An 18,599-nucleotide genomic window follows, 5' to 3' on the forward strand; every position below is an offset into this window, starting at 1 on the left:
ACAGATAGATAGATAGATAGATAGATAGATAGATAGATAGATAGATAGATAGATAGATAGATAGATAGATAGATCGAGGGCACAGGGTGAGTTGAAGATGAAGGGGTCATACGTTGAGAATACAGTTAAGGGGTGAGAGAGGATTATACTAGGAGAAATGGAAAGGGAGAGGTAGAACAGGATAAATTATCTTACAAAAAAACAGGAAAGAAAAGCTTCTTACACTGGAGGGGAAATGAGGGAAGCTGAGAGGGAAGGAGTGAATCTTATTCTCATAGGATTTGGCTTAAGGAGGGAATAACACACACATTCAATTGGCTATGGAAATCTGTCTTACCCTACAGGAAAATAGGGGGAGAAGGGGACAGGAGAGCAGGGGGTTGACAGAAAGGAGGGCAGATTGGGAAAGAGGGTAATCAGAAGCAAATACTCTGAGGAGGGACAGGGTGAAAAGAAAGAATGGAATAAATGGAGGGCAGGATAGGATTAAGGGAAATAGAGTTAGTTTTTCACAATATGTCTACTATGGAAGTGTTTTGCATAACTGCACATGTATAACTTATATTGAGTTGCTTGCCTTTTCAATGAGGGTGGGTGGGGAAGGAGGAAGGGAGAAAATTTGGAACCCAAAGTTTTAAAAACACATGTTTAAAAAAAACGTTTTCACATGCAACTGGGAAATAAGAAATACAGGAAATAGGGTACAGAAGTTTATCCTGCCCTACAGAAAAATAGAAGGGGAAGGGGATAAGAGTAGGGAGGGAGAGATAGAAGAGAAGGCAGAGTAGGGGAAGTGGTATTCAGAATGCATGCCATCTTGGGGTGGGGGGAGAGGTGAGATGGGGTGAAAATTTGTAACTCAAAATCTTGTGGAAGTAAATAATGACCAATCTTTCTGGCTATTGTTGGGCCATTATTTTAGTTTTTCTCTTGTAGGGAGATCATTCTCTGCTTATGACATCAAAATGGTTTTGAATACCGGCCTATAAATTAGATCAAATAATTGTGATGACAATAATAATCATCAGGAATAACCACAATAACTGCCATTTTACACATATTAACTCATTTGATGCTTACAACAGCTCTGTGAGACAGGTGGTAAAGTGAATACTGTATATCACTGGACTTGGAGATAGGAGGACTTTGGTTAAAATCCATACACAGATACTTGCTAATTGTGTGAATCTGAGCAAATCCCTTAAGCCCTTAATAGTACCAACCTCCTAAGGTTGTTACTAGGATTAAATAGGAGAATATTTATAAAGTGCTTCTAAAACTTAAAATGTTTATAAATGCCATGATGATGATGATGATGATAATGATGATGATGATGATATAAGTTCTGAGCACTATAGTTTAAAAGAACATCAATAAGTTAGAAAGTGGCCAGAGGAGGACAACTAATATGGTAAAGGACCTTGTGTTTATCTCATGAGGATCAATTGCAGAAACAGGGCGTATTTACTCTGGAGAAGACAAATAGCAACAGTATAGCTACCTTCGAGTGCTTGAAGAGACATTATGTGTTATGTGGAGAACAGATGAGATTTGTTCTATTTTGTCCAAAAGCACAAAACCAGGTGCAATAGGTAGCATTTGAAGACAGGGGAATTTAGGCTTGGTGTAAGGGAAAAATAAAAAAAAAAATGAACTTCCTAACAATTAGAGATATCCACAAGGGCAACGTACTGCTTCTGTACATGACAGGTTCCCACTCTTGGGGATCTTATATCAGGCCCTGAATTATCCACTTGTCAGATATGCCACAGTAAAGAATCCTTTTGTGTATGTTTTTTTTCCCTAGATAATAAAAATTTTACTAGATTGCTGAGCTTCCTTCCAGCTCTAAATAATTCTATATTTGAACTGCAAGAAGGCTTTTTTGAGTCTCTATTACCTGTACTGGCCAGCCTCTTGGATCTCATGTTATAAAATGTTCCTTGCAACTAATTAACTCTCTGTCTCTGTATGTCTGTCTCTCTGTGTGTGTCTCTCTGTTTCTGTCTCTGTCTCTCTGTCTGTCTCTCTCTCTTTTTGTCTCTCTCATTTTATATTATAGTTTTCTATATTTGTGATATCCCCATATTCTAAAGTTAGCTCTTTGATGAAAGGGAGTATCTCTTATCTAAATCTTACATTCTTCAAGAGCAAGCAGACTAATTGCTTCATCAATGTTTGTTGAATGAAGGAATCAGTAAAGGTCAATTTGATCTTTCAAAACAAAGATCCCATCACGTCACCTCCCTCTCCAATAAGCTCCAGTGTCCCCCTATTTCCTGAACAATCCAATATAAAGGTATCTGTTTGGCTTTCAAAGACCTTCACAACCTGCCCCCTTTCTGCCTTTCCAGTGTTCTTACACTATACTCTCCTCTATGTACTCTGGAATCAAGTGACACTGGCCACATCACCGTTCCAGTGGGGAATATAAAAGAAAAAATTTTTTAAAAAATAACCTACATATCTCCAGACTCTAAGCCTTTTTCCTGGTTATCCCATATGCCTGGAACACTCTCCTTCCTAATCTCTATAACTCATAGGTTCATTGGCTTCCTTCAATTCTCATCTTATTAAAAAAAACACAAAGCCTTTGCCAGCCCTCCTTGAACTTAGCTTTCCCACTGAGATGGATTTTTTTCTTGTATATATCTTACAAAGCACATAGTTATTTAAATATTATTTCTCCCATAAGAATCTGAGTTGGAGATTAGGATTTTTTTTTTACTCTCTGGCACAGAGTAATGTTTGATAATTGATAGTTGACTGACTAAAGGTGAGAGAAAATTTATTTTATTTTTAAATTTTGTTGATTTTTTTATATCACAGGCATTTATGAATATGCCCATCCTCAACTCCTTTCATCTAACCATATTTCCAGAGAGGCTAATGGATATAAGGGATTTGAACTGAACTAGTTTGAAAGTCCCTTCCTTCTGAGATCCATGATCCTAAGTTTTTGGAGTAGGTTTTTAAAGCCAGGTGTGCCTTGCTCTAAGTCTTTGTCAAGCCACCTCATAAGAAATAACCCTTGAATTACAAATTATTGCTTGAAATCTTTCAAACCATGAAATGTCAATGGTTAGTCAATATATTACGTGTCCCTGGGCCCTCAGAGGATACTGGCAGCTGTACTGAATGTCAAGAAGACATAATCTTTCTTTTTATCATTTCTTTTTTTCTCCATTCAGGAAAAAATAAGAATAGGGTAGTAGAAAAAGAAAAGGAAAAAATAAAACAAACAAAAGAGGCTTGTTGAGGAATCTTCTTAATGCACAGAAGAAAAACAGAAAATTAGGAATATTTGAAAGTTACAGTTTAATTTTATTCTTTTCACAAATAATCTATATGTAATATTTATATTTTATGTACAATTTCATTTTTCTGTTCCATTATACATATAGAATGGCTATTTTATTTAATGTTTATTAAGTTCAGAATAAAATAAATATTCCTTAAAGAAGAATATTCAGCCCTTGACAGTTAGGTACTGAAATCTTAACACTGATTTATCTCATCTCAGAAAGCGGCTTAATTTTACAGTAGGACAGAATTTCAAAGTAGACAGAAACAATCTTTTCTAAAAAGGTCCCAAAGCTGGTGAAGCTAGGTGCTAATGGAAACTCCCTTTTTGTTTTGTTTTGTTTTGTTTTTATTGAATGAGACTCTGTCCCAGGACCTGAAAGATATCTAACTATCAAGTGAGCGTTCTATCCAACTGGTCCAGATCGCTGCCTATTGCTCTAGCTTGGAATAAATCCAAGCAATATTTACACATTTGACTATAAATATTTTTTTAGTTGCTTAAATAATTAGAGATTGGAGCCTGGCACTGCAAAAATATTTCCCCAAAATGAACAATGCCAGCCTGCCATCTATTTAAGAAAGAACACTGGTTATTAGTCTACAGCTCTTCATTTACTGCTACATAATAGACTTATACTTTGGCTTCAGCAATGGGCAAATAGCTTTGTTTTATCACCAAGATTTCACATGCATAAACTCAATCTGGCTAAACCTCTTCCTTTGGTAGACTGGTAAGAAAAGCCCAGCTTACTAAACAAAGTGAATTAAGGGAAATAATTTTCTTTTTTTTTTCTTTTGCCAAATTGCCATCCATTGTTGGTAAGAGAATACAGATACACCAAAAGGCTATGGCTATTTAATCATTTATGAAGAAAAACCATTGAAAGGTTGATAAGATGGGGTTGTGAGAAATCTTTTATTCTGTATTATTTTATCCTGTGAATTCTTATTTTTCTTACACACACACATACACACTCAGAAGCTTTCAATCATAAATGCTCATTAGTGAAGTATCAAACCTATCTCTACATCAGGAAATAAAATATGCAAAAAGAATGCTTTGTATTTCTTCTTTTTTTTTCACTACTATGGCTGATTAAAAATTAGTTGTAAGAATCTGCATACCCATCCACATTCCTGCTCAACTGTGAGAATGCTGAATATTAAATGATAGATTCATTCATGTTGGAAAAGAAAACAGATCCTTAAACCCAACGTGATGCATTATGTTGACATAACAAATGTGGACATTAATTAAAGAGCAGCAGAATCCAGCAGAGAAGTTTGCCCTCCATCTGCTTGACCTGAGGTAATAACAATGTTCCTTTAACCCAAACTGACAGATTTTCTTGTGTTTGTCTCGATTCTCTAAAAGTGGCCACGCCTGGTATGAATAACCATATGTGTGACATCATCCATTACATTCAGATTAGAATTAACCGCTTATTTATTTTGCATTGTCTTATTTTTCCCTCTCTCCTCCCTCATCAATGAGTTCTTTGGCATGCATTTTTCACTGTTGGTCATTCACCATCAGATATGTTTTCCAACACAAAGTCCCCCCCACCTCGGCTTTAAGTCACAAAGCACGTCAACCTTAGTGGGTTCTACTTACTTCAACCTTGTAGAATATATTACTTTTTTCAAAGCACATCTTAGGTGCCACCACCTTACATGAGCCTTTCCTGATCCCCACTTAGTCATTACCACTTTCTCCCTCCTGAAATTACATTTTATTCATTTGTGTATACTTTGAAAAAGGAAGCATAACATAGTGGATAGACAGCTCGCCTCAAAGCCATCAATGTCTCGGTTCAAATCTGACCTCTGACATATATAATCTCTCAGTGCTCTAGGCAGTTCTGTAAGACTATATTGAAGAGAAGGTGCTAGCTGGCATTGGCAGATGTGGTTTCCTCATTTTTGAGTTCTGTATATCAATAGAATGAGGTCTTGTCCCTGTCCCTTTACCTTTTGTATTTTCTATTTGTGTACAAGCTATATTTTCCCAGCCCCAATAAAATGTAACCATCTTGAAAGTAAGACTGACTGCTTCATTTTTGTTTTGTTTTTTTTTATTTTGTTTTGTTTTGTTTTTGTATTTCAGGACTTGGGACATCCTGGATGCTTAGTAAATTTTGTTTATTTGAAATGATTGCAAAAAAAATTTTTTTTAAATGTTAGGCTTCTGGTAGTTGAGACTATGGAAGTCAAATGTTAATGCTAAAGTGTGTTAAACCTACAAACGTCAATGTACCCCATTCCCCCTAAAAAAGTACAGCTTTTTTTTCTAAGTAATAAATTAGCAGAATGAGAGATGTTGTCCCAGAAGTGAATCTTAAATCTTTAAATCTGTGCGTAGACAGTATATAGTAGATAACCAGGGGGACTGTTTTCCACTTCCATCTTATTATAGATCAAACATCAAACAAGTTGTCCTAGTAGCAGGCACCCATGAGGCATTTTGCTTTGTCACAATAAAGTATTCAAAGCCTCCTTGATAGGAAAGTTAACTCTCTTGGTACTTTAAAGAATAACAGCAATGCTATTTGTTGTGCTTCCTCTTTCCTCCTCTAGAATGGTTGCCTCACTCTGATAAGGAACCTTCCTCACAATTATTCAAGCTCCTAAACTCCAACAAGTTGACCCCCATGACTTTAGAGTAGCCTTGTTCTTAAGAACCATTAATCCAAAGATTAATGGGTAAATTTACAGTCCCTAAAGAAATACAGTGGCAAGCAGTCTTTCTTCAGAGTTCCTCTGTGTGTATGTGCATGTATGTGTGTATGTGTGAGTGCCTCTGTGTGTTTCCTTCTGAAATCCTCATTCTTTGATGGATTTTTCTGTTTTTTTCCTCCCTTCTTCCTCTGCCTGGCACTTGTCTGAAGGTGGTCCTCAATTTTCATTGCAGCTAGTGAGTTAGGACAGCAGCATCTTCTCCTCTTCCCTCTACCCCCCAGAGATCCTCAGTATATAGACAGCACCTTCCTTAGGGCAGCTACTCTAGGGAGTGGCATGTGATCTGGGCAGATCTGACTGGCAAGTCTTTATCCACCAGCTGATGCCAGATTTCCTCTGCATAGCAGATTTTCCCTCTAGAAGTCCTGCCTCTTTTCTTTTCCATTTTTAATTGGAAATGACTGAAATGCTCTACAACTGACTTTGTCAGAATCATTGGGATATGTACGACAAAAACCTAAGTCATTGACACCTCATCATGTTCCGTGGAGCCCTTTCTGAAGGCCTTTATGCCCAGTAGTGTTTCTCTGTTCTCTGGTCCTATTTTGCCTTCATTATCACTATCGTTGCCTTCATTATTTGGGGGCGGATGACGAGAGATACAACCAAAGAGATACACTTAGCTTTGTATGTTTTTCCATATATACTTCAGTATTGTAATTAAGCAAACCTCAGCTCTTCCTGAGAAAGTGCTGACATGTAAGTCCTTATTCTTATCCAGAGACATGATTAAAATTTTCAGTGATATCCTTAGAAGCTGAGGAGAAACCATATCCTGAATCTGGATGTTTGGGGTGCATAGGAAATTAAAACATTCTTTTTGTTGCTGCAATTGGCTGTAGAACAGACAGCATTTTTCCCTTGGTCTGGAGCTCAGATGTCAATATGAGTTAAAATAGTCTCCCTTCCCCTTTCCCTTATTGCTCCAGCTTCTGCCTCTCTCCTTATACAGATTATGCTTATACTTAGTAAATGAAGAAAGGAATTAGTGATGCTCCTCTCATTTCCTGTCTTCCCACAGATGGTGATAAATTCAAATTCAGACTCCATTAAACCTGAGTAGAGAAACCCAGCAGGTGGCTACACTAATGGAAAATCCTGGCTTTGGAATAATGGGAATTGCAACCGACAGCTCTTCTACACCACAAAAAAGATGATGTATCCTTATTGACAGTGTTGCATTTGAGTCCAGAAGGCTGATCTGATAGTTCAGTCCTGGCACAAGGGAAGCTAAAAGCCCCATGGGTATTTTTCTTGGCCACACCACTGTAATTTTTTGTCATCTGAACTTTCTATTACAATCCACTGTACAAATTTCACTTAAGTTGGAAAGAGGGAGAGAGAAGAAAGGAGGGTAGAAGGAGGGGGGTGGCCCCTCATTTGGCCTACAGGCATACATTTGTTCTTTTTTCTTGGTTTAAAGGACAAATAAAAGTTGACACACAACAGCATTTCCAGCCAATTCTGTATTTTTAATGCTGACATACTTGGCCCGAGTTCCTAGACAATCTTATCTGAGAGAGTTTGTGTTTAAAAGATGCATAGATTGCCCTGGAGGTGTAAGGCACGATGTTCCACTATACTTTTTTTTGCAGGAATCCAATATTTGTGGGCTGCTTTTTCCTCTGACTGCATTCTCCCTCCCCTCCCTTATAAACATAGGTACAGTATTTGCAGACACTCTTTGGTCACAATGATCTGGGAAAGCATCTGGGTGTTCAAATATTTAGAACCTCATATTTTCACTAAGCCTTTGAGTTTCCGAAAATATAACAAGGAGTTATCAAAACATTTCATTGTATTCACCATCTGTCAGCAGCTTTAAAAATATGATATTAAGACTAATAATCATACTTTGCACTTACTGAATATAGCATGCTTCCTCCTGAGAACTGTGAGTACTTCACGAAACTGAATCATTCTCACTTCCTTCCCACAAACACCCTCCTAGGTGGAAAGGTGCAAAATTTCAAGAGACAGGTAGAAATAAAAAGAGTTAAATTAGGCTTCCTATAATTCTTTTTGATTAGTGATTTTCTTGGTATAAGGGTTACCTCCCATGTAGGTCATGACCCTTCCCTGCCTTAATAGAGGAGTCTTTCTGAGCAGCACAAAGCAAGAAAATGTATCTCCCAGTGGTCAAACTTTAGGTCATGAGCTTATGAAAACTTATCCATAATGGTCATCAAACAAGACATAAAGTCCACATGAGGCCCATACTAAAAGCCTTCCCTGGTAGGGAAAGTCTGCTGGAGCATATGTTCCATTGGAATACTCAAGAGTCTGTGATCTCATCAATTTGGTTCTTCCCTCTAAAAATATTACAACTCATCCACCCCTATGTATCCTGTATAATGGTTGCCAGTAGCCTTAAGTTCATCACAGGGAACACAATGGTATAGTCTTTAAGAATTCAGGGTCACTTCCATGTTGTAATGAGATGAAATATTGGCCTTTTAAAGTTGGAGGGAACCTCATAGTTCATACTGTTCAGCCTATATTTTAGCAAGGTCCTGCTACAAAGTCCCGTTCTCCAGGCTCAACTTGGATATTTGCAATGATAAAGATCTAACAACCTATACTTTTACACAGACCTAATAGTTAGAAATATTTCTTCCTTACCATTCAGCCAAGAAATCCTTATGTGTAATTGCCACCGATTGCTTCTCATTCTGCCATCTGGAACCATGCAAAATAAGTCTGAACCTTCTTTGATGTAACAGCTCTTTGAATGCTCAAAGATGGTTCTCAAGCCTTTTCAAAGTCTCTAGATTAAATATTCCTCTACTTTCAACCAATCCTTGTAAAGGATGGATAGTAGAAGGGAGAGCCAGAGGGCAGGGAGACCAATTTTAAAACTGTTAAAATAGTCTGTTTAAGAAGGGATGAAGATTAAAACTGGGGTGAATGGTGAAGAGAGGGTAGATGTGAAAGATATTGTAGCAAATTAGAAACTCAATGATGCTGCTATTTCATTACATGGGAATAGCCAAAAAGAACAAAAGCAGAGATAAATGCATATGTAACTGTAGTAGAAGAAATAAAAATAGTACAGTTAGGGACCATGCTCCAGATACTCTACACTTCATTCCATATTCAAACTTCTGGGTAACAATACTTTTCAGTTAGCTATGGAACAATCTGTTAAAATGAACCCCATACAAGTATTCACAAATTGTAAAGAGGTGATGTTCTGCTTCCAGAGACATTTGCATTTTAAAAAGAGGACATCCAGAGACCAAAATACATCAACCAAAGGATCATCTTTAATAGTGGAACCTGGGCAATGAGAGGGGAAATAAGAGCCTCTTTTGAAACCAATCCAATTGGTTTATACTGCCTCCAAGCTATCCCTTCTACAATCTGTCCTCCTCAAGGATTGGTTGAAGGTATGTAGGGATGTTTATTCTTGAAAAAACATTTAGCCAAGAAATAGGCATCTATCTCAAGAAACATTAAGCAAATTTCCATACCTCCCATGCCCCTTGCATATTTTTATTTATTTATTTTTTTGTCCATTCCTATGATTTCATGAGTGTGTAGAAATTCTTGGTAGTAACCCTTTCTACCAATATAACTTTCCTCAAACTTAGAGTTTTTAGATGCTTGGGGTAAGTGAATTACTCAGGTCACACATCCAGTATGTATCATAAGTAGGGCTTAGACATAAAAAACTAGGACTTGGAAAAAAAAAAAAAAAAGAACATTTACATAGTGCCTATTATGTGCTTGACTGGAGCCTAGCCTTCTAGAAGGGGTGTTATGAGGCTTAAACAAGATAATAGATACAAAACTTTGAAAACCTTAAAGATGCATGAGAAGAGGGCCAGACCATTCAGGGAGCAGAAAGTGCGGCCAACTAGCAGTTCTGTTACTCTGACCCCCAAAACAGGTCCCAGATCTTGGGTGAACTGAAGAGGGGACCTCTGCCTAAGAGAGGCCAAACCACAGTTGCATTTTCAGGGAAAGGAATGCTGGGCTGCACCATTTAGGCAAGGAATAATTGTAGGCCCAAGACTGTGTGCTGGGAAAGGAGCAAGAACAGAAGCAATCAGCAGGCAGACATCCCAGTTCAAACCCCATGCTGAAAGCTTCTTCATGATGCGTTCCAGGTGAGACCCTGTTCCTAGGGCCAGAAATAACAAAAAACAATGCTAATAAATATATAGTGCCTACTACGTGCTAGGCACTGTGCCAAGGGCTTTACAAATGCAATTTGTTTTGACTTCACAACTGACCGTGGGAGGTGTTATTGTTACCTGCATTCTACAGTTGAGGAAACTGAGGCAACCACAAAAATAGAAAAAAAAAACACAAAAAAGGAGATTATTTTGAAGTATAAAGAAGGTTGAACATGGCACAGAGTGCCTGTGTTTCCCTACCGCAAATGATGTTAGCTTTGGATTTAAAAGAGATACATTTGATCATGTTAAAATGGTGCTATGATTTTATTTTTTTAGGGATTTAAGGTGATTGTTGTAATTTGTGAAAGGCTATTTTATATGCATCTAACAATACAATGGTGATTTTTGTTTGTTTTTACTAAGATTGGTAACTCTTTTTCTAATGTTAATCCATTCTCTTATCACTTTTATGACTGATACAATATAAATCTAACTCGGTCATAGTGAATAATTCTTTAAATATATTTCTGTAGTCTTTTTAGTAGGATTCTATTTAAAATATTTTTTTCCATCAGTATTCATCAGTAACATTTGTCTAGAATTCTTCTTTTATAATTTATCTCCACAAAGAGATTTGGTAAAGTATTTCTTTTCTTAGCTTTTGAGAATTATTTATGTAGCATTTAACAACCCATTAAATATCTCATATAATTTAGGTGTATTTGACTAGAGCATGGTTTTTTGTTTGTAAGTATTTTCTTTAACTCTTAAATTTTATTTTTCTGAATCTGGGTTGTATTTTATCTCTATTTCATATACTGGTAATTTGGATATTACACATGTTAGATTATCATTAATTTTCTTTATATACTGTTTGTTAGCATACAATTAGGTATATCATATTATGATTATTTTTATTTTTCCTTGTCATAATATCACCTTGTTAATTTCCTGTTTAGGTACTTTAATTTTCCTCTTTTTTATAAGGTTAGGTGAGGTTAGTTCTTTTCTTTTGCTCTTATTGGTCTTTTTAAAATTCAGTTTTTAAATTATCAACTGTACCCTTTTCTGTTTTTTCAATTTCTCCTCTAATTTTCAAAACATCTTAGTTTATTCTGATTTTAGATTTCATTTGGCAAATCTCTATTTTTAAAAATACATATACTCAGTTCACAGATCCTCCCTTTTTCTATTTCATAATATTCATTTATATAAGTAGAGAAATTTTCCTCAGAACATTGCTTTAACAGAATCCTAGAAATTTTGGTATAATTGTTTCATAGTTATTGCTATTTTTCACACAGTAAATAATTATTCCTATGATCTGTTCTTTGATACACACATTATTCAGTTGGGTAGCTGAGTGGTACAGTGACTAGAGTACTGGACTTGTAGTCAGGAAGATCTGTATTCAAATTCAGCCTCAGTTATTCAGTGGCTGTGTGACCCTAACCAAGTTACTTAACCTTTATCTGCTTTAGTTTTCTCAACTTTAAAATGAGAATAATAATAGCTTTTCCTCCTAGAGGTTGGAAGAATCTAATGAAATAAGATTTATAAGGTAATTAACAAAGCTGAAAGCACTATATACTTGCTAGTTATTATTATTGTTATTATTATTTCCCCCATGTTCCGTGTATTTATTTTTATTTGTATTTTGGAATTACCTATAAAGGGTTTACTTCATATTGCTGATTTTATGCACTTAGAAGGATCACAAGGTCATACATAGATTTAGAGCTTTAGAGATTTAGAAACAATATGTACTAAATCCTTCATTTTATTTTTAATAATTTTAAATTAATCTGTGACTCCCACTACCCTTACTTCTCCCATTCAGTAATTTTAAAAAGAAAAAAAAATAATTGGATAAAACAAATCTACAGTCTGGCAAACCATTAACCATTTCTGAAAGTGCATGTCTCTACATCCTAAGTTCAACACCTCTCTGTAAAGGGGTGAGTGACTTCTTTTCTCTTTATTCCTTTCGAATCATGGTTTATCATGCCATTGATCAGTGTTCTAAAGTCTTTCAAAGTGTTTTTTCTCTATAATATGATCACTGCATAAGTTATTCTCCTAGTTCTGTTCACTTCATTCTTGAGCAGTCTATAGACGACTTCTCTGTTTCCTCAAAAAGTGTCCATTTCATCATTTCTTCTAGCATGACAATATTATATTATATTAATATGCCACAATTTGTTTAATCATTCTCCAAAAGGATATTCCTTTCAGTTCCCAGTTTTGTTTAACACATGAAGTACTACTATAAATATTTTTGTACATTTAAATAATTTTTCTCTGTCTTTGATTTCTTCATGTTATATGAATAGGAGTAATACAGCTTTGTCAAAGAGTGCAGACAGTTTGGTAACATTCTAGTTCCATATTTCTGCCAGAATTGTTGGATCAATCCACAGCTCCACTAACAGTACCCTAGTGTGCCTGCTTCCCAATAGCTCTGTGTCGGGTAGCTATAGCCTCAAGGCCATACGTGGTCCTCTAGATCCTCAACTGCAGCCCTTTGACTGAATCCAAACTTCATGGAACAAATCCCCTTAATAAAAGGATTTGTTCTGTAACACATAGACTCAGTCAAAAGGCCACACCCGAGGACCTAGAAGGCCACATGTGGCCTCAAATATGCCATAGCGCCTCCAATATTTGTCATTTTTCTTTTTTGTCATTTTTTTCCTAATCTGACCAGTGTGAAGTGAAACCTCATTGCTTTATTTTTTTTTCTCCTGCCTTTGGGTGATTTAGAGCAATGGTGTTAAACTTGAAAAGAAACAGGGCCACTAATCCATATATAAGGATCTGTAGAGGCCACCTATTGACTAAGAAAACCATGTTAACATTATTTGTGTTCTATTATATTTTTATTTATTTTGTTACATATTTCCCAAATTTTCTTAATCTAGTTCAGACCACGGTACATCCAGTATGTTCCAGCAGCATGTCTGACACTTCTGATTAAGAGTATTTTTTATTCTAATTTAGGTAGCTTAGATTTCTTCCTTTGAAAACTGCCTGTTCATCTCATTTAACCATTTATCGGTCAGAGATATGTTCTTAGTTATAAATTTGAATCAGGTCCATATATACATATACACATATATGGATATGTGTGTATGTGTATGAAATATAGTTGTCATTCAGCCATTTTTCTATTGTGTCTGAAACTTCATGACCACCTTTGTGGTTTTCTTGGCAAAGATGTTGGAGTGGTTTGCCATTTCTTTCTCCAGCTCATCTTATAGATGAGGAAACTGAGGTAGACAGGATTGAGTGATTTGCCCAGAGTCACATATCTACTAAGTGTCTGAGGCTAGATTTGAACTCGAGAATATGAGTCTTCCTGACTTTAGAACCAGCAGTCTATTCACTATGCCACCTAGCTGTTGTGATAAAGATATAGATAAATACATTGCCATATGTATTATAATAATCATCCACATATCTCATCTCACCTCCCCCTCCCCCTCCCTCTCTCCCTTTCCATCTCCCTGTGTGTGTTTATGTGTATAATTCCAATCAGGTTATATATTTATGTATGTATGCATGTGTATATATGAATGGATGTATGTGTGTGTGTGTGTCTACACAAATATTTTATATGTGTATGGGTATACACACACACAGATAAACCTTTTATCAGATATTCTTGTTGCAAATCTTGTTTCATGGTTCCTTGTTTCCTTTCTAATTTTTGCTTTAATGATTTTGTGGAAAACATTGATTTTATGATAAAATTATTTATTTTATTTTGTGTAGTCTTCTCTATTACTTTTTTAGCCATGAGCTTTTCTCCTATCCATACAAAATGTCTTTGTCGCTCCTCTAATTTGCTTATAATTTTACCTTTCATGTCTCAGTCATACATCCTTTCAGTACTTGTGAGACGCTATGTACTGGTTTATGCCTGATTTGTGCCAGGGTGCTGTCCACTTTTTTTTTAGCAGTTTTTATCAAATAGTGAGTCTTTCACTCTAGTATCTGGGATCTTTGTATCTGTCAAATATTATGCTGCTGTTTGTTTGATTCAAACAGTGTGTTCATAATTCATTCCACTGATTGATCTTTCTTAAACACACACACACACACACACACACACACACACACAGAGAACAAAACAAACAAAAAAAGCAATAACTAATAGTTTCATGTCTTCATCTCATTTATTCTCAAGACAAATCTGAGTGTGTGGTGCTATTTTTAAGCCTATTTTACCAAGGAAACAGAGACATACAGTTTATATGACTTGCCTAGTTTCACACAGCAGTTAAAATGTTTCAGGCAATATTTGACCTCAGGCCTTCCTAACAACAGGTTCGATGATTTTTTTTAAGTTGCTGCCTTTTGCTAATCTCCTACCAAATTTTGCTTCGCTGTTGTGTGTGTGTGCGTGTGTGTTATGGTTTTCTCTTTTTCTTTCTTTCCTTCAGATATTCTCCTTCTTTGCTTATATTATTTATCACATTGTCTTTTTTATCTACCTTGTTTGCATTTTTTATTCAGCCTAAAACCTATGACTACTAACGCAATTGGGCCCCCAGGATATTATTTTTTAAAAACATTCTCTAGAACCATTCAAGAGTTTCTTGCCTTTCTTCCATTTTCATTGGACAACCCAGATGTTTTTCATCAATAACTTTGGATTATTGTTACTTTATAGCATAAAACTACTTCGTCATATCCTGACATTCATTTGAATTTTTTGTTCATCTCCCTTTCTGTTTTAAGAGTAGTTTGGGATTTTATTATTTATTTATTTTTGTTTTGTTTTATTTTGTTTTTACAAGTGAGGAAGATTTAAAGTTAAATTTTCTCCCTTGGATTTTTTTTTCTGGATCCCTTTTCTAGTCCCAGTAACTAACTGCTGCTGGTTTTCTTCCTTGTTTTTTGACTTTTCCCTCTTTCACAGTTGAAATTTCTGGTCAAGTCTAGGTAGCCTAATTCTGCTGACATTGATAGTTTAGAAAATGTGTCCCAGTTTCCTCCCTGTCCAAACCCTAGGGCATTAAACTTTTGGACTTCTATTCCCTCTCCCATAAAGCGCAGAAAATCTTTCACTTATTTCCAATTCTGTGCCACCCAAGTCTTCTTCACTCCCCCATTCCCAACTTGCCCTTGCTTTCTGTTTAATGGTTGGCCTAAATCAGTGTCTGCTGCCTCTTATGAGTTCAGGGGCTGATGCAGGCCAACTCATTGATCTGAGAGGACTTGGCAGTCTTCTTTACTTCAGAAGATGTGTCTGCCCCCTTATTTTGTGTATTCAGCTCTACTTACTTTATTTTTGACTCATTTTTTCCTGACCTTTTGGGTTTACACCTATTTGCAGAGAGCAAGTACTCTACCCTCTTGATGACCATGTGATTAACAATTCTGTATTGATTTAATTAACTCACCAGGACTCTTTATACTCCAACTATGTCATGCTGAATTAAAATTATTTATGAATTGTGGCCTTGTATCTAGAAACCTTTTCAAAAAGCAAAATTCACAAAATCCCTGTCCCCCAAAATCTTATGTTAATGTAATTAAAATATATAAAAATATAAAGATGGATACAGAGTATGGGAATTAAAATTTCAAACAGGATGACTGGGAAGTCATTTTAGATTCTGGTCTGAAATTGTTCAGAAAGATAATCTTAGAGACATGAATGCAACATATTATTTATGGTCATAAAAAGATACAGTCACACTGTAGATCATATCAGAGAACCCTGATAGCTTGCTTCCACATCAAATTAGATTTCCCCTCTAATGCAGGTAATGATTTCCCAAGGAATCCAATGACTCTTCAGCAATATCCATTACTTCTTAATTTAAGAAAACAAATGAAATTTTGATTTAGTGATTGATTTTTTGGGAATATTCTGTAAATCTGTACAAATCTTTGATCATCACTGCAAAACCCTGAGAGGGGAATGACTCATTCAGTGGCCTTTCCTTATCCATTGATGACTTTGATCCTAAGTTCAATACAGTAACGTTGAAAATCCCCACTGCCCAACTCAGCCTGGCAAGTATCAGATTTGTACTCATCCAAAAGGAAAGACTAACCATTTCACTTAACATACCTCATTCATATCTTTAGGGGGAAATGATGATAAAACAATTTGCCATGCTAGTATGTAATATTTTTTTAAATTAAAGAAAATTACTTTTAAACTACATCTTTAACTTATAAAAAATAATTAAAAATAATATTTTCCCCCTTTCACTAGCACTTCTGTTATATCTTTTATGTATCTCTTGCACAACAATATTTGAGAACCAGGAATTCATCAGTTTGGGTACCTCCTCTATCAACCGAGATCATAATCCTCTAAGCCTGCAGAAATAACTTCATTACCAGTCATTCCCCAGTTTATAAATGGTCAAAAGATATGAACAGTCAGTTTTCAGACAAATAAATCAAAGTTGTCTATAGTCATTTCAAAAAAATGTTCTGTCTTCCCCAAATGATAAATGATCAAAGGATATGAACAGGGAGTTTTCAGATGAAGAAACTAAAGCTATCTACAGTCATATGAAAAAATACTCTAAATCATTATTGATCAGAGAAATGCAAATTAAAACAATTCTGAGATACTACATCACACCTATCAGATTGGCTAACATGACAAAACAGGAAACTGGTAAATGTTGGAGAAGATGTGGGAAAATTAGAACACTAATGTATTGTTGGTGGAGTTGTGAACTGATTCAGCCATTCTGGAGAGGAATTTGGAACTATGCCCAAAGGGCTATCAAACTGTGCATACCCTTTGATCCAGAAATACCACTACTAGGTCTATCCCAAAGAGATTAAACAAAGGAAAGGGACCCACATGCACAAAAATATTTATAGCAGCTCTTCTCTTGGTGGCAAAGAATTAGAAATTGAGAGGATGCCCATTAATTAGGGAATGGTTGAACAAGTTGTGGTATATGAACATAATGGAATACTGTTGTGGTATAAGAAATGATGATCAGGCAGATTTCAGAAAAACCTTGAAAGACCTGTATGAATGGTTTTGAATGAAGTGAGCAGAACCAGAACATTTGTACACAGTAACAGCAAAATTGTGCAATGACTAACTTTGATAGACTTAGCTCTTTTCAGCAATGCAAGGATCTGAGACAACTCCAAGGGACTCATGATGGAGGGTGCTATCCACATCCAGAAAAAACTGTGGAGTCTGAGTACAGGTCAAAGCATACAATTTGCTCTCTTTTTTGTTTTGTTTTGTTTCTTCTTTCTCATTGTTCCTTCCATTGGTTCTGGTTCTTCTTTACAACATGACTAATGTGAAAATATTATTAACATGAATGTGGATATAGAGACTATATCAGATTTCATGCTATCTTGGGGAAGGGGAAAGGGAAGGAGGGGGAGAAAATTTAGAACTTAAAATCTTGTGGAAATGAATGTTGAAAACTAAAAATAAAGAAAGAAAATTAAAAAATAAAATAAATAAAAATGTTGTCACTATTGATTAGAGAAATGCAAATTAAAATAATTCTGATACAATATATCACCCTATCATCTCGGCTGATGTGATAGAAAAGGAAAATGATAAATCTTGAAGGGGATGTGAGAAAACAGAGATACTAATGCACTGTTGGTGGAGTTGTGAATTGATCCAACCATTCTGGAGAGCAATAAGGAACTATGCCCAAAAGGCCAAAAATTGTACATACCCTTTGTTCTAGCAATACTGCTATATCTGTGTCCCAAAAAGAAAAAAGAACCTATTTGTACAAAATTATTTGTAGCAGCCCTTTTTGTAGTGGCTAAAAATTAGAAACTGAAAGAATGCCCATCAATTGGGGAATGGCTGAACAAGTTGCAGCGTATGATTGTAATGCAATATTATTGTGCCATAAGAAATGATGAGCAGCATGACTTCAGAAAAACATAGAAAGACTTACATCAACTGAGGTGGAGTGAATTGAGCAGAACCAGGAGAACAACGTCCACAAGTAACAGCAATTTTGTACAGTGAACAATTATGAATGACCGGTATTTTCAGCAATACAGTGATACAAGACAAATTAAAGCACACTATTTTTTTTTGCTTTTTTTTCCCTCTTATTCATTTTTCTCCCATAAAATGACTAATCTGGAAATGTTTTGCATGATTACACATATTTAATCTATATCAGATTCCTTACCATTTTAGGGATGGGGAAGGGAAAGGGGGGGAAATGATAGAATAGTTTCCACATATACTTGGGGAAAAAATATTTTTTAAAAATCTTACTAGAGACTGGTTCCACTTCCCAGAGCCAAGATGTCAGAGTAAGAAGTAAGTCCCTCTTACCATCCCATATTAACCTCAGAAAGCCCAGAAAATATTGCCCCAGGAAAAACCTTGGAACAGTTGAACCAGAAGAAAGACTGGGTATAACAGTCTGGTAGCCCAGGTAGCTTGAGGGA

The sequence above is a fragment of the Phascolarctos cinereus genome, unplaced genomic scaffold, assembly GCF_003287225.1.
Source record: "Phascolarctos cinereus isolate Bilbo 61053 unplaced genomic scaffold, phaCin_HiC Scaffold_4;HRSCAF=312, whole genome shotgun sequence".
In the NCBI taxonomy this organism is placed as follows: Eukaryota; Metazoa; Chordata; class Mammalia; order Diprotodontia; family Phascolarctidae; genus Phascolarctos; species Phascolarctos cinereus.